The following is a 17,819-nucleotide window of genomic DNA, read 5'->3' as shown; positions in this document are numbered from 1 at the left end:
GGTGGCCGGCAGGTGCTGAGGGCCAGGCGCTACTCTTGAGAGGACGCCTGAAGGCCGAGGGGCCCGAGGGGACCCCGGGAGGAGAGGACGCAGGCTCTGCCGCGCAGCTTTTCATTCGTTCACTCACTCATTCCATAAACACGGAACGGGCCCCAAACTCCCCCACACATCAGGACACTCAGCAGGAAGCCTCAGGCGGCACCCACCGTCCAGGTGGGAGATGGAGTGGCACGGGGTGGGGGCACAGGAGGCCTCTGACCCAGTGCGGGTGGTGCCAGTGGCACTTGAAGCTGACACTTGAGGTTTGAGTTGGGGCTGGGAGGGGTGGGCATCCATGGAGAATGGACAGCTCGTGGACGGACAGGAGACTTGGAGAAGGAGGCATGGCCAGAAACATGGGGCAGGGGGACGGGAGGGTGTGGGCTCTGTGCTTCCATCACCAGGCATTCCGAGCCAGTCTCCACGGGGGCTGCGGACCTGCCCAGGTGCTGGGAGGAGACTGAACAGTTCTAAGCTGGGTCCCGAGAAGGATGTGTATCCAGAAAGCTCACCGAGACAGCCGCCACGCAGGAGTGGACCAGACGGTGGGGATGTGAGCCAGGCTGGGCCTGGAGGCAGGGCCTCAGGGGTGCAGGCTCCCACCATTCGCTGTTGGGACACCCCCACGGGTCACACCTCTGCTCTTGGGTAGAGTAACAGACTATCAAGAGGTGGAAACAAAGAGAAGTGGGGAAGATCCCCTCTTCCAGGAAGCCCTCCATCCTCCTGCGTGGGGATCAGACAGAGCCATGCCCCTCTCCTCCTCTCTCCGAAGGCATCTTCCTGGTTGCTTTGTTTCGGTGCCCACCTCATTTTATCTTGTCCCCAGGTCTCCCCTTGGTTTCCCCACTTGCTTTTTCCTGGCCAGCCTAGGAGGAGAGAGACATGACTGAACTGGGGAAGGAGCGAGTTTCTGATCAGACACGGGCCTGAGCTTTAACAAGCAGGGGCTTCTGATTCAGGAATTAGGGAAATGAAAGCATTCCCACATGCACCGCAGAGAGCTCAGACCCCACGATGAGGCCAGCAGCCCTGCAGCCCTTGGGGGCCGGAGCCTGGATATGAGGGTGTCAGGGGTTCCCTAGGTGAGGGTTGTCTTCTGCGTAGTTGTACCTGCTTGCGTGGGTCTAAATGCTCCCTTTGCAGCCTGGCGTTTGTGTCCCGGCTCAGAGGCTGCCTCCCTCTTCCTTGTGTCTGAATGGGGTCAGCGGGCGCCCATGTTTCTGCTACAGCAGGTCATCTCCAAGTGCTGGGGGCGTCCTGAGGGCCACCATTCTTCTTACAGGCCCTGCTGAGTCCCTTTCCATCCTGGCTCTTCTTCTGGAATGCATGCAAAGAGATTAAAAAGTGCGGATACCTATCTGGGTGTACATAAACGGTGAGATTAATCAGGCCTGGGCCTGCACGATTCTGGGGGGATGAATAAAATATGTACTGAAGTCAAAAGGACATCTCCCCGAAAATGACTGACAGACACCGTTCTGGTGGAGAGATGAAATCACAACGCAAGCCGGAGGCGCCGAGTGAGAAAATGTGAGGCTGGAGGGTGCTGGGGTGAAGAGAACCCCGTCCCCATCACAGCCTGTCCACGGCTCCACCTCCAGCAGCCCGCGACAATTCAGGTGTGTTTCGGAAAATCTGGGCACGTTTCCGTCCTCCCCTCCCCTTTTATACTGTGCACTTACTCGTTCCGTCAGAGGACAACAGTGTTCACGTGCCCCCCGCCCCCACCCCGTGCGTCCAGAGCTAAAGCTGTGTGTCCTTCCTCTGCCCCAGAAGCTGGGCCCTGCAAGGGTCCTTGAGACCTGGCCTGGCAGCCGGCAGGGATGCAGGTTTCAGGGCAGGGAGGACGCTCTCCTGAGCACCGCAGGGAGATCTGTGGGCCTGCCTGACGCGCTCAGCTTGCAGGCTGCACGCCTGTCCCTCCCAGGCTGTGTGAGCCCTGGGCCTGGATTCAGTCCAGACTCTGGCTCCGTCCCCTGCGAGCTCTCACCGTGGTCTCTGTGGGGACACACTGGCGCACGTCTTCCTGTGCTGTGACGTCCATAAATGGAAAGCCCGGTTCCTGGCGCCAGGGACGGCTTGGTAAACCGTAGCTGCTTCCTCCTCTCTGTCCTGTGGCCTCGGCCTCCTCGGCCCCTCCAGGCCTCTGCATTCTTCTTTTTTTTCTGTTGACGTGTAGTTGATTCACAGTATCGTGTTAGTTTCCGGTGTGTAGCACAGTGATTTGGTCACACACACACACACACACACACACACACACACGTATATTCTTTCTCAGACTCTTTTCCCTTATAGGTTATTACAAGTTTAGTTCCCTGTGCTGTGCGGTGAGTCCGAGGCCTCCCCATTCTTGCACTGACTTTTGCTCAGACCCACCTGCGCCTCCATGTCTGGGCAGCTCCCCGCCCTCCTGGAAGTGCCCCCCTGCTCTGCTCTGCCTTCCTGGTGCCTGCCCAGCCCTTATCTCAGAGCTCGGCCAAGCTCTCCATCCAGCACCTCTGGCCACCTTCTCCATCCCCCCCGGCACGCGAGCTTCACACCTTCTCCTGCTCGACCCTCTGCTGGGAGGGCGCCTCCTGGGCCTCCGAGAGTTTCAGTGACAGTGGGTCCAACCAGAGCATGCAGCTTTCCAGTCGAGCACAGATCTCAAACCACACGTGTTTGATAAATCAAGTGATGGAGGGATGATTTGAGTCCCACCGAGGGGATGGACACTTCAGTACTCAAAACTAAAATCCCATGAGTCTGCAGTAAACAGACTGCCGTGACCAGCCCCTGCCCCCCAGGGGACCTGCTTGGGGGTTTTCACCACAGCTCCTCCACGGAGGGGTCTGCAGATGAGGCGTCTCTAGAAGCCAGTGGAGTGGGGACTGGCCAAGCGGCGATGGCCAGTACTGTTCGGAAGAGCTGGTTGTTAAGTCTCCAGGACCTTTGCACGTCCTTTGACAACACATTGGGAGTTTGAAATAGGCCCTGGGGGGAGTCCTGGCACCACAGATATTGGTGAAGATGATGGATAATGGTTTAGACCGCAATCCTCCCGTACCCCTTGCCAGGGAGAGCTGGCCGTCAGACACCCACCAGCGCACCGTGGCCTGGGCCCGCAGCTGGCTTCCATCAGAAGTGCTTCCTTGTGTTTTCTCCTGGACCCCTTTTGTGTCTCTTTCCTAGTAGCTTCCAGGCATCACCACATCATCTTTCTGCACTTGGTCTCTCCTGGCCACGCCCCTGCCCGCACTGACGCGGGCCAGTGCACAGGGGGCCTGGAGGCATCTTCGTCTCGCTCTCCACTGGCCCTTCCAGGGGACAGTGGGCGGGAGGTGGCCTTGCCGTGAGGTGAAGGACCGTCAAGGAGGTCTTGCCGATTTCCAGGTGACTCAGCGACTTGGGGCGTTTGGCAAAGCTCCCGGGCAGATGGGGTTGAACCAGTGCCCCCTCTGTTACCAGGCAGGCTGGGCTCTGTGGTGGGCAGTGTGGCCTGGGTCTGGATCTGCTCTTCCACACGGACCCTGGCACCATCAACACTTCTGGGACCTCCCGAGAACGGGCCTCCTACCCGTAGACCAAGCGAGGGCCCAGTGCCCGGCCTTGGTACACCTGGCGCTCTGCATCGCAGGGGCCCTGGCGTCCTCTGAACGCCCACATGGTGTCTGCTGTTGGGGTCTGTCCTCCAGGCAGGACGTGTGTTTGCTTTGTTCTTCGTTGTGTCACAGGTCATGAGCCCCACGTGACTCATGGCGTGTGACATGTTGTCTGAGCCAATCCTGATCATATTGTTTTTGTTACTCTGTTGTTAGTGTCACTCCATGGTTCAGTGTGTCCTCACCCCCATTGTGTATATGTGTGTCCTCACTCCCATTGCCAGGCACTGTCACCTCCCCTCTGACGGTGGCTGTGTTGTTACGAAGATCACCTTCGCTCAGGTCACTCCAGGTCTGGCATTTCTCCATCACGACTAGTTTATATTCTAACCCTGGGGTATGGAAAAAAAAAAATGGAATCAATTGTTTTTAATTATGTCCATCTTGCATGCTTTACATTACAGGAAGAGCTCAATAATACTTTACAATCCAAACAGCTGTAGGAGCATCGCTGATTACCCAGGATGGAATACTAGAGTTTTCTTTTTGTTCAACTCGTAAACTACTCTGCGAAGGGCAATATCTTCCTGAGTCAGTTGTGCGCCCCCCTTTATGGTTCTGTTTACTGCTCCGTGTGTACGAAGCAAAGCCCTAATAATTGCTCACTGTGGTCTTTAGTTTATTACCTTCAGACCTGTTTGCATGCAGGTGGTGGGCCATGGGGGGGGGAGGAGAGGCCCTGGACAGAGGCCAGCTGAAAGGCTCTTCTCTCACCCTCCCTCCCTGGCTGTGTGTGCCTGGGCCCCTGGCAAAGCACCTCTGAGCTCGGGCTGCTTTTCCGTGAAGGGCCAGGGTGGGCCTAAGAGGGGCAGAGAGCAGACACCAAACAAGCACGTTTGGGCCAGCTCTTCAAGACAAGGCGTGGCTTGGTGAGGAGCGAGACACGTTGGGGCAGGTCGCAGCTCTGACCCTCCCAGGCTGGGGGACCCTGGGGGGGCCAGCCTACTTCTCTATGTTTAGTTCTGTTAGGTAACAGTTCCACCGATTAGAAAACGGGCAAAAGAGACTCCCTTCTTAGGGCTGTTGATGGATGAGGTGAAAGGCCTTGAGTGCAGTTTCTTGGACAAGGTAGCCTCTTTGGGGGGGTGCTCTAAAGAGAGTTGCTACTGTTCTACTTCACAGAAGCCAGCACCCAGAGGGACCACCTGCATGGCTCATCTGTGAGTATCGCTCTGTTTCCCAAATTAACAAGGTGTTTGCCGTGACCTTGACTCTGTACACGCAGTTCATGGTCCTTCTGCCGAGATGAGGCTGCTGCCGGAGGGACCCACCCTGGCTGGGGGCTGAGGCCCAGAATCCTCCCGTCCTACCAGAGAGGCGACAGTAATAGCCTTTCCCATCCAGAGACCCCAGAGAGCTCTTGCTGTCCTGTCCTCCACGAGTGCTGCCCCCAGCCCTGCAGACACGGGGTGGGAGGGGAGGGGAGGAGGCACGCTTACCCCAGGTGTCAGGGTCTGGCCACGCCCACCCTGCAGCCGCAGCTGCAGGCCCCAGTACCCCGAAGTCCCCAGGAGGGCAGGTCTGGCCCTGAAAGCACGCTTTGCCAACAGCTCCTAGAGACTCGCCAGCTAGGCTCTCGGCTCTCATTTTAGGGAAGAAAAATGCCTCTGCAGTTTATAAAAAGGCCCAGCAGACCCCTGCCGCGAGAACCCAGCTGTTCAAAGGGAAGAAAGATGCTTCCTGAGAGCGCCGGGCGTGCAGACAAGTTTAAAAACCAACTGCTTCAGATATATGTTTCTCAATAAGCATAGATAGTGGGCACTGGGCAGAGAAAATAATCAATTTCAGCCTGCAAGAGCGGACCAGCAGGAGAGCCGGCCTCTGTTGAGTTATTTATTTACTTACTTCATTTGGAGAGAAGGCCCTGCAACGCAATGTGAAATTCATAGCTCACCAGCTCCCTCCCTGGCCGTGGAAGCTGATGGCACAAAGCGTTCTTTTCCAGCGGAGCCCGGGCAGGGGGACGAGGCAGCAGGCTCTGCAGGGTGTGGGCAGCCTGGCCGAGTTCACAGCACTGGGGTGCTTGGAGGGGGCAGGAATTTGTGGGTTCTGATCTCTGGAGGGCCCAGGCCCTGGCAGGGTGTCCTGAGGTCCCCAGGGCCCCCAGACCCTGGCAGCCCCAAGTGGCGGCAAAGACGGAGTACCAGGTGCTGAATCCTTCTCCTGGGTCCTGGCTCCGCAGCAGGTGAGCTGGGGTCTTTGGGTGCGTGGCCGTCTTTTCTGAACCGCCCTCTTCTGCCTTCCTCTGGGAGTGAGGACTCTTGCTGCACCCTCCTGGTGTGGCATCGGGAGATGGGCTGTGAAAAGCACTTAAATGCCAACCAAACCACACCCCAGCCAGGCTCCCTGCAGTTGCTAAAGGCTGCTGGGGGCAGGGGTGTGTGTGACAGCACCTGTCCCAAAAGAAAGGGGACCGGGGTGCAGAAAAGATACAGTCCTGCCTGGTCAGAGTGTGTGCCCTCTGGCTGGGGACTCAAGGGCTTAACCAGGGCTGACCGACCCACGGCTCTCCTGTGCAAGGACATCTCAGCTGCCAGAGGAGGCTGCACTGTGCCTGCACTCCCTGGCCCCTGCCTGGGACCCACCTTTGTAGGACCTGCTCTCCCGTCTCCCAGCACATGTCCCCACCTCCATCCCTGTCTGTTCTTGCTTCTCAGGCTCCCCAGTGCGGACTCTTCTTCCTTCAGTGTCTGGCTATTTGCCTCTTCCTTGGTGGAACCTTCCCCGGCCACCTCTCCTTACACCTTCACACTCTAGTCAGAATTAGCCCATCGTGCTCTGTGCTCCCAGCATTCTTTGCACCTCTCCTGCAGCCCTTATCTACTGGCCTTCCAAGCAGTGACCCCCATCTTTCCCTGGAATGAATGCCCCAGCAGCCCCTCATTAAAATTAAATATTTGTTGACTTTTTAACAAACGTTCGTGGGTCCCTCTGGGAGAACTTTCTGTATCAGAATAAGGGGAGGGAGGCTCAGAGCATCCCAGGTACCTGCCTGCAGAGGTGCAGAGCTGTTTTACCAAGCCCTCCCATCCCCACCCAGCACGGGGTCCCCTCCCACCCCCTTCCCACAGGCTCTGCCTCAGGGCACCATTGGGTCATGAGGTTGCTTGCCGTTCTTGGGTCCTGGGTATGTCTTCCAGAACTGAAGGGCACCCCAGCATTGAGGCCCCATCCTCTGCTCCTTGAAGGCTCTGAAGACAGGTGCTTTTGCAATGCTCTTTTCAGATGATCTCACCTGGCCGTGGCTTCGGCCCTGGAGCCAGAATGCTTGGGTTAAGATCCCAGCTCTGTGACCTCAGGCAGGTGGCTTGACTTCTCTGTGCCCCAAGTGCACCTCTGTTAGCAGGGTGATAATAGTCTTAGCTCACAGGACTGCTATGGCCCTGGATGAGCTCACCAAGGAGAGTGCCAAGCGACACCACCTCTGTCTGGTTTTGACTAGCCAAAGACCCCCAAGCCAGCCTTCTCTGACGGCCCACGTGTCCTCCGGCCCAGCTCGGGGGCTTCTCAACCTCCCTGCGGCCAATACAGGATTCTGGGCTTTTCTTCCCCCAGGCCTGCTCCTCTTTGGGTCTCTTTTCTCCAGGACAGACCCCCTCCACCCCCCAGTTGCCCCTCCGCAGTGGCTCAGCCACGAGCTGTTCAGGAGCTTTGCGTTAGGTCCCTGCTGCTGCGCTACAGACGACCTCACAACTGCTGCTTAACACTACAGAAACCTCTCGCGGTGTCTGAAGTCAGGAGCTGGGAGAGTGCAACACAGGGGTTCTGGCTGGAGCTTTCCCGTCAGCTTGAGGTCAGGCTGTCGGCCGGGGCCGCATCACCGGGCACCATGTCTGGGGCTGGAGATCCTGCTTCTAAGAGGGCCCCCTCCTGCTGCTGGCACTGGCTGCCGCATGGGCCTCTCCCCAGGGCACCTGAGGGTCCTAGAGAGACACAGAGACAAAGGGAGAGACACAGAGACAGAGGGAGAGAGAGGAAGGGAGGGGAGGGGAAGGAAGAGGGCGAGGGTGGGGGAGGGAGGGAGAGGAAGAGAGAGACTTCATTGGTCCCAAAGGCAGCTCAAATTCCACCCCCGGAGCCTTCCCTGAGCACCTGGCCAGAGACCCTCACCTGCTCTTCTTACACCTGCCACATGCTCCTGGGGGCAGGTGGGGGTCAGTGCCCACCTGGCGCTCAGGACCTCCACCTCGTGTGGCCTGACTGCCCTTTCTCTCGCTCTTTGACCCTGGGTCCCTTTTAGTCCTGGAAGAAGATGCAACCCCGAGAGTAGGTGTCCTGCAGACATGCATCCCTGCCAGCTGGGTGATAAGACTCGGGGGGGCAGCCGAGCTCCGGGCGAGGAGACGCGGGGTCCCGAGCATCGGGCCAGCGATCCTCAGAGCGCGCTGCTCCCATCACCTCTGTACCGGCTTTGCCATTGGAAACAAAGGTAAGCGAAGATAATTGGAATTTATAAATCCAGTTCCAATGGGGTTATCGATGTGCAGAGAAAAGAATACATGAACGTGTGGGCAGGTGTACGCTCGACTCGCTCCTTGATCATTTATCCCTAAGAAGTACTTCCTGGAGGATGACAAGCATTTGTTGTAGAGATGGAGCCCAGAGGACTGACCCTGCTGAGAGAAATTGGATTATTAGTGCTCCGACAATTGAGTTTACACAAACTTTTACTTCCAGTTATTAAGAAAGGCAGTGAATTTACATTCATGGGGCGCCAGGAGCCCGGCTGGAGGATGCTAAGCAAGGGCTGGGGGGAGGGGGCTTCCCCTTGGCCCCTCTGTGAGTCACTGCCTGGTGCAGGGCCGGCCACCTGGCCTGCTCACCCCCAAGGTAACGTGACTCCATCACCGAGTCTGGGGGGCCAGCTAGCTGTTGAGGAAGGAGGCACCATGCCTTAAGCGAGAGGGCAAAGAAGGAGACACAGCCCCTCCCCAGTGGGGAGCTGTCCGCCCTCTGCAGGGCAGGCGCCGTGACACCCAGCAGCCTCCAGAACGGGGGGAGAGGTGAGATGTGTCATGCATCCAACCCGGCAGCCTCTGTGCCACCTGCTCCCTGAGAATCGCTCTCCACTCCCCTTCCCGGGCGCGAATATCTTATCAGGTATCACTCAGCTCTCGGTCACTGCCTCAAAGCTGTTCCCCTCTCCTCTGCTTCGAGGCTCCTCTCAGACGCCACCGCCCCCACCCCCACCAGCCCCGCGGGCAGCGAGGCCCCTGCTCACCTAAGTTGCTCCCTGGGTCCCCGTCAAGGCCACGGCCCTGGCGGCGACTGTGCTGTTTCCTTATCCTGCCTATGCGTCTGTACGCCTGTAGAAGGCGCTGTTGCTGCCTTGCCTGTGTTCCTCGGCACAGGGAGGGCTGCCTGTGTGGACCGTCCTCCCTGCCCACGGGGCAGGCTGGGGATGCTGGCTGGCTGAGGCCCAGGGCAGGGCGGGCTGCTGGGGGTTTGGAGGAGGCGTGCTCAGTGCCCCCATCTCCTTGGGTGGGATGCCTCTGAGGTCTGCTTCTCACCATCTACAGGATGGATGGATGGCCGGTCGAGGTTCTAATCAACACCCACATGCTCCAGGGAGGGGAGTTTAGGGTTTTTGAGGGAAGAGTTCCACAAACACATCTTGGGAATTCAGACTTATTTCTGAGCTTAAAGGCCACAGCACAGGAGGAAGGGCATTTAAAAAAGGAACACTGCTGTGCTGTGAGCCCCAGGAACTTGCTCTGGGCTTTCAGCTTTCCTCAGTCACTTCGTTAGTGCCATGGGTGCTGGCTATCAGACAACATCCTGAGGAAGGGAGGCCGTCAGCCCGCAGAAGGGCACTGGGGCGCGAGGGGGAGGAGAAGGGGGCTGCCCTGGTCCTGGTCCCCCAGGGATCTCCCCTCCTCCACCCCCAGAGGCCCTGCCTTTATCTGGAGGCCACTCTGCCCTCTGCCTGTGCTCCGCTCGGCTGTCTCCACCATGTAAAATTTGTCATTTGCTTTTAAATGTTGTTTAGAGTGTTCTTGCAAAAAACAAATTTCTTTTTATTTTTATGGAGTCAAACAGTAAATTCTATGAATCTTCCCCTTTATGGTGTTTTCCTTTGATGTTGTGCATGGAAGGGGCTCCTGTCCTGAGTCAGAAAAGCATTTATCACCATTTCCTTCCAGGTCTTGAATGGTTTCCGCCCCCTACCCCACATACCACCTGAATATTTAATTGGCAAATAAGCTGAGGGCGGAGTCCAGCCTGGAGTTGGACAACCCTGCAGCCCCATACAGTCCCATCTGATTTGAAACGCCCCTCATCCCAAGGCCCCAGTCCTTCTGGCAAGAAGCTTCTGCTTCTGGCCTTTCTTCTTATTCCTATGTTCTTGCCCTTGTATCCAACTCTTTTAAGTAGTATTGCTTTATAGAATATTTCTTTTTTCTTTTAAAAACACAGAAGGAACAGAGAATAAGCCCTATGACCAGCATCCTATAAACTAAAATGAACAAATATTAACATTCTATAAGTGTCCTTCAGATATCACTCTTTTAGAAACCAGAGGGACCATTCCTGATAAAACTGAGGACTCCAATGTTTCTTTTCTTGTGATCAACCATCTGTTTCTCTATAGATATTGATTACCGTGCAGTTTGAGGGTATTAAATTTAATTTTTTACTGAAGTATAATTAACTTGCAATACTATATTAGTTTTAGGTCACAAAAAATGATTTAATGTTTTTATACATCACAAAATGATCACCATGATAAGTCTGGTTATCGGCTGTCACCACATGAACTTATTACAATATTATTGACGATATTCATGCTGTACATTACATCCCTGTGACTTATTCATCTTATAATTGGAAGTCTGAACCTCTTAACCTCTCTCACCAATTTCACTCACACCCTACTCCCCTCCCTCCTAGCAACCACTAGTATGTTCTCTGTATTGTGAGTTTGTTCTTGCTTTCTTGTGTTTGTTCATTTGTTTTATTTTTCAGATTCCACATGTAAGTGAAATCATATAGCATTTGTATTTCTCTGACTTATTTCACTTAGCATAATTCCTTCTAGGTCCATCTGTGTTGCCCCAAATGGCAAGATTTCATTCTTTTTTATGGCTGAGTACTCTCTCTCGCTCTCTCTCGCTCTCTCTATATATATACGTCACAACTTATCTATTCATCTATGAATGAGCATTTGGGGTACTTCCATATCTTGGCTGTGGTGCGTGGGCTCCAGGTGTGTGGGCCCTGTAGTTGCAGCACACGGGCTCTCTAGTTGCGGTGCGCAGGCTTAGTTGCCCCGCGGCATGCGGGATCCTAGTTCCCCAACCAGGGATCGAACCCGCGTCCCCTGCATTGGAAGGAGGATTCTTAAGCACTGGACCACCAGGGAAGTCCCCTTGGCTATGGTAAATAGTGCTGCTATGAACACAGGGGTGCATATATCTTTTTGTATCCGTGTTTTTGTTTTCTTCAGAAAAATACCCAGAAGTGGGATTTCTGGATTGTACGGTAGTCCTATTTTTAATTTTTTGAGGAGACTCCGTACTGTTTTCATTAGTGGCTGCGCCAATTTACATTCCCACCAACAGTGCACGGGGGTTCCCTTTTCTCCACACCCTCGTCAACAGTTTTTATTTGTTGTCAGCCATTCTGATAGGTGTGAGATTATATCTCATTGTGGTTTTGATTTACATTTCCCTGAAGATTAGTGGCATTGAACATCTTTTCATGTTTCTATTGGCCATATACATGTCTTCTTTGGAAAAATGTCCATTCATGTCCTCTGCCCATGTTTTAATTGGGTTGTTTGTTCTTTTGATGTTGAGTTTGTGAGTTTTTTGTATATTTTGGATATTAACCCTTTGTCAGATATATTTTTTTCTCCCACTCAATAGGCCTGCCTTTTAATTTTGTTGATAGTTTCCTTCACTGTGCAAAAGCTTTTTAGTTTGATTAGGTTTCATTTGTTTATTTTTGCTTTGTTTCCCTTGCCTGAGGAGACGTATCCAAAAAGTATTTCTGAGGCTCATATCAAAGAGCATACTGTTTATATTTACTTCTAGGAGTTTTATGGTTTCAGGTCTTACATTTAAGTCTTTAATCCATTTTGAGCTTATTTTTGTATATGGTGTGAGAAAGTAATCCAGTTTGATTCTTCCACCTGTAGCTGTCCAGCTTTCCCAATACCATTTATTGAAGAGGCTGTCTTTTCTCCATTGTATATTCTTGCTTTCTTTGCCATAGATTAGTTGACCATATAAGTGTGAGTTAATTTCTGGGCTCTTTATTCTGTTTCATTGAGCTATGTGTCTGTTTTTGTGTCAGTACCATACTGTTTTGATTACTGTAACTTTGTAGTATGGTTTGAAATCTGGGAGTTCATATCTCCAGCTTTGTTCATCTTTCCCAATATCTTTTTGGCTACCCGGGGTCTTTGTGATTCCACATAAATTTTAGAATTATTTGTTTTAATTCTGAGAATAAAGCCATTGGTATTTTGATAGGAATTGCATTGATTCTGTAGATTGCCTTGGGTAGTTTGGTCATTTTGATAATATTAATTCTTCCAGTCTACGAGGATGATATCTACTGCGGGGCTGGCTGCTTGGCCTGGGGGGTCCTGGGATGTTTCCACCTGGCTGGTAGGTGAGTAAGCCCCTGGTGCTAATAGGTTAGAGGGAGAATTCTAAAGCAGCACTTGTCAGCACCAGTGTCATCACAGTAGAGTGAGCTCCATAAACGGCTATTGTCAGCATCTATGTCCCCAGGGAAAGTCCCAGTTTTCTCCTGACTCTCCAGGAGGTTCTCCAAGATCAGTAACTGGGCTGACCCAGACTCCTTTCAAATTACTCCCTCTGCACTGGGACTCAGAGGCTGTGAGATTTTGTTAGAACCCTTTGTGATCATAGTCTACGTTTCCTACAGCCCTATGGCTCTTCCAAATGCAAGACCTACTGGCCTTCAAAGTCAGATGTTCTAGGGGCTCATCTTCTCTGTGCAGGACCACTGAGGTGAGGCTCAGATCTCTCACTCCTTGGGGAAAAACTCTGCAGTTATAATGATCCTCCTGTTTGTGACTTATCTACCTGAGGTTGTAGGTCTTGTCTATACTAAGTCTCCACTCCTCCTAACCATCTCATTGTGGTTCCTTCTTCATATCTTTAGTCATGGAAAAATCTTTTCTGCTCGTCTTCAGGTCATTCTCATAGATAGTTGCTCTGTACATAGTTGTAATTTCGATGTACCTGTGGGAGGATGTGAGCTCAGGGTCTTCCTACTCTGTCATCTTTGCCACGCCTCCTCTTTTTGGTAAACTTTTAATTTTGGTCCACTCTTTTCTACATAATCAACCGTCATTCTTACACATGCCTCCTTGGGAGCAGTATGTGGAGCTTCTTTTGTATACTTATCTAGGGGAGCAATTTCTATTTCATAAGATACAGATACCCTCACCTTTGCTATTGGTGACTCGGTCTGCAAAGTGATTATTCCAATTGATGGTCTGTGAAATGCACGTATTTGTCAATATTCTCCACCACCCCCCCCCACCAGCCAATTTGTAGGAGATTTGTCTATATTATCAGGCTTTCCAAAGAACCAGCTTTTAGTTCTGTGGATTGTTTCTATTTTAACCTTGTTTCCTGTTTATAAATTTGAGTATCTTCTTTATTTCCTTTCTTCTACCTTCCTGAGTTCACTCTATTTTTTTCAAATTCTAAAGTAGAATACTTACTTCTTTTCAATAATTCTTACTTCTCCAGCATTTGAAGCATTTTCCTCTGATCATCCTTCTGTGCCTTGTTTTTCTTGTAACACTGGGATAATGCCCAGCTCGTTTGTTCACTTTGTTTTCCATTTATCCATTTGAGCTTTTACTGTCTTTATTATTTCCTTCCTTCTTTTTAAACTGGAGCTCGCCCCATTCTTTCTCAACCCCTGCGGTGGAACACTTATTGATGTATTTCTCACCTTTCTTCTTTGCTACGGCATTTGAGGCAATGCGTATTTTTTGTGATCACCATTCAGGGCCTCATACTCGCCTCCACTGCCAGCAGGTCTCCTGTTTCCAGCCTCCCCTCTCCCCCAACCCTTTCTGACTCTCCAAATCCAGACACCCCAACTGTCTAGGGATTCTTTCACCACTGTTCCACATTTCCTTCTCAATCCTTCGTAAAGTCTGTAGTTATTGTAATTACATGTGTGTTTACTTGCAATGTGATCCTCCTACTGGGTGAAGGTTCGAGGGCACAGACCCTGGCTGCGTGGCTCATGTCTGTGTCGCTGGCCCTTGGAGCACTTTTTGATTCTCTGTGGACCCTTGAAAATGTTGGGCAGTGATTGAATGGCAGGGCAGGGACCTTGCATCCATATGCTAGACCACTGTCTTGCAGATGATGATAATAATAATTCCTCACTTAAAAAAGGTTTAAATTTTCTTCTTATTGTGGTAAAACATACATAACATAAAATTTACCATTTTAATCGTTTTTAAGTGTAGCGTTCAGCGGCATTAACTACATTCACATGGTTGTACAACCTTCATCACTATCTAGTTCCAGAGCTTTCTTATCTTCCCAAATGGAAGCTCTGTTTCCACTAAACCAGAGGTCCCCATCCCCGTCCCCCAGCCCCTGGCCCCACCATCTACTTTCTGTCCCTATGAATTTGACTCCTCTAGGGACCTCGAGTCAGTGGAATTGTGCGGTATTTGCCCTTCTGTGACTGACTTCTATCACTTAATGTAAAGCAGATGTGTTATTAAGATTCGTCCATTGTCAGCATTTCATTCTTTTTATGGTCAAATAAGATTCTGTTGTGTGGATGTGTCACATTTTGTGCGTCCATTCCTCCATCCATGGACACTTGGGTTGCTTTCTCCTCTTGGCAATCGTGGGTACCTTGCACAGTACCTTACTGTGACAGCACGTCCTGGGTTTCGGGAAAGGCCGTCTGAGTTATCCTTGCCTCTGTCTCGCAGCTGAGGAGCTAGATTCCCAGGGGTTAAAAGTGAACGGAGGGAGCGTGGCAATGCATACAGCTGGACCCCCACCAGGATGTTTGCTCAGTCTGCTCAGGGACTTGGTCTGGCTTCTTCATCCTGGTGTCCCTGGTTCTAAAACAGTCCATCATGCTCCACAAAGATTTGTGGACAGACTGAGTGACTGACCCACAAGTCCCCCCGCCACACACATCCTTGCTCCAGAACTTTCTACCGAACCATCCTCACCCTGTGCGGCTTTGTTGCAGGGGTGCCCTGGCTACAGAGCCCACACAGAGTGCTGCAGTGAAGACGACTGAGCCTCACGAGTCCTCTCCGGGGTTCCCAGGGTCCAAGCTAAGGTTACCTGCAGAAGGCGTCTGTCCGCCCTTCCGTGCCGGCCTCAGGATCCCCACCCTGGCCTCCCCAGGGTCTGTGTCTTCACGGTCCAACATGGCGGTCACGAACCACATGTGTCTGCTGAGCACATGGAGTGTGACTGGTCTGCGTTGATATGTGCTGTGAGTGTAAGCACTCTGGAGTTCAAACACTTATTCTGAAAAAAGAGAACGTAAACTAAATGGCTCAATCATGTTTTCATACGGCTTCCGTACTGAAATGATGTCGCTTTGGATCAATTGGGTTTAATGAACTATGTTATTGAAATTAATCTCACCTGTTTCTTTTGACTTTTTAAGATTTTATGAAATGCAAAATTGCACACATGGCTCGCTCTGGGGCTTCTTACGCCGGCACTGGGCAGCGCTCTTCCAGGGTCCACGGCTGGGTCTGCAGCCTCACTTGGCCGTCAGGTCCGACAGCTTCTTCACCTCCCTTGCCTCAGTTTTCCCCCTGCCCAGCATTAAGTATGTGAAGCTGAGCACATCCCGAGGACTCGCTTGCCACGACTTTTTGGCTTTATTCCTATCAGTTGTGTGTTTTAATTCCCTTGTTTTACTTCCTTCATCACAGGTAGGTGCACAGATGACACCCCTACCTGTATCTTGTCTCCTCCCCCGAGTGTCAGCTCTGTGAACGCAGGGACTTGACTGCTGTGCTCACAGTGTGTCCTCAGTGCCTGTCTCAGGGACCCGCACCCAGTAGGGGCACAGGCGACGTGTGTTGAATGAATGAATGAGGCCAGGCGTCCTCCCTCACCCCTTCCATCCTTAATCACCTTCCCACCCACGCTGTTGGAAGGGAGCCACCAGTGTGAGCGTAGGTGTGCCTCTGCTGTATGCAGAGGCACAGGCACACACGGGGATGGATGGGGAGGGGAGAACGAATGATGCTCCTTCGGTTCATGCCTCGGGGCCGATGGTCCCAGGGATGGAGTAGAGCTGGGGGACACACCGAGGCCCTGGTCCTCCAGCCGGCCTACCCTCAGGGGCCAGTCCCCAGGAAGGAGTGCACGAGAGGGAGTCTGGATGCGGCTGGGTGGGGGTGTCCGAATCCAGGAGGACCTGCTCGGTTTCCATTCTGCCCACCAGCCTCAGCTGCTCTGAGCCTCTGTGTCTCCACTGAAGCAGGCTCTTAGGGAGGTAGCTGTTTATGGGATGAATACGTGAATGGGTGGATCAATCAAAGGGGTGGTTAGAGTAGAAACAGCACAAATACATGTAGATAAGCCCATTCTGAAAAAGCAGGTGATGACAAAATAGTGTTTAGCAATTACACTCTGAAGATGCTTTTTAATTAATCTGCACGAGTATCTCTTTCTCGCTGATTGATTGATTGCATTCCCTTATCACTCCCCAAAGGGTAACTATTTTCGCAGTTGCGTCTGGCTGTTTCATTCCACAGGCTTCCCTCAGGGCCCACTTGGGACAGGACTGGGGCTGGGCGTGTGGCCAGAGGCTCTCGGTCCAGTCCTGGTCTCTGGTGAGGAAAGGGGGAGGGGGCTGCGGACCAGAAGAGGCATGCAGGGCCTGATGTGGGGAGGGCAGAGTCAGCTCTGGGGTGACCCACTCCCTGGGAGGCCCCTCTGCTGACATAGTCACTGGGGGAATCCTGGCCCTTCTCTTGCTGGGGAAGCTGGTCTGCACTGCTCCCTTTCCCGGTCCCTGTCCTTGGGTTATTTAAGTGGTTTGTACCTTATCTTGGCTTAAGGACCCTTCCTCAGAATGGCCACAGCTTGGCCCCCTAGTGGGGTCCCCAAGCCTGGGTCCCCAGAAGGCTGGGCTACCAGAGCCAACAGGGCCAGAGTCCTGCTAAGTCAGTTCACTGGGGAGACCCCAGCCTTCATAGCTGATCACCTTGGCCTGCCTTTAGCAAGAGTCTTGTGGGGACTTTAGCAAGAATCCTCCTACCCTTGATGTCTTAGCAAGTCTCTCTCGGTAATTTCCCACCCACTGACCCTCTCACTCTGCTCTTTGGCTTTAGATCCCCGGCTGTCCTTGCTGTAACTGGAATTGAGTTCCATCTCTTGGCCCTATGGCAGTAGTCTCGAATAAAGTGTGTCTTGCTAGTTTAACAAGTGTCTGGTGAAATAATTTTTCTATTATAATGTAAAGGGGGGAGGGGGACAATGGAGGGGAGTGGGGAAGGGGCCAGAGGAAGTCTTTTAGGGCAGAACTGTTGGTACTTTAAAGACCACAGTGGGCCCAGCCCTGAATTAAATGTTCAGAAGTGTCGGGAAGGAGCAAAGCCTAGGTGGCTTCCTCTGAGGACCTGAAGAACCACCTGCCTTGTTGGGGGAAAGCCCTGGCGGGAGCTCCAGGCCTCTCTGCAAGCTGCCTCTGGCTGTGCCCCACCCGGTCCTCAGCTCCACCGGCGGTGAAATGGCCCAAGGATGGAAGCTGCTGGCATTTACTGAGTTGCTGGCTGAGGTCCCTCCGCAGTCATGTGCCCTGAAGCTATAACCAGCTGCTGAGCCCTGGAGTGACAGTAAAACAGATGCCGAACTGGGTGTCCCCTTGGCGTGACCTCCCCTGATGCAGTGAACGGTGCGGCTGGGGGCCGTCATCGTTTACAGGTGGGAGGGGGACCCAGAGCAGCGGAGGGCCAGCTCAAGGTCACACAGTCACCTAGTGGGGACGGGCCAGCCTGCAGTGCCCTCCATCCCCCCAGCTGGCTTCCTTATTGGCTGCCAGGCAGATGCGGACCAAGGCCCCATCTCCGCTATCGCATCAGGCTGGCGGCTGACCTTGGAATCCAGCCACTTCTCTCTGTCACTTCATCAGAAT

The sequence above is a fragment of the Tursiops truncatus genome, chromosome 11, assembly GCF_011762595.2.
Source record: "Tursiops truncatus isolate mTurTru1 chromosome 11, mTurTru1.mat.Y, whole genome shotgun sequence".
Lineage (NCBI taxonomy): Eukaryota > Metazoa > Chordata > Mammalia > Artiodactyla > Delphinidae > Tursiops > Tursiops truncatus.
The sequence above is the reverse complement of the archived record's forward strand: the minus strand, read 5'-3'. Positions refer to the sequence as shown.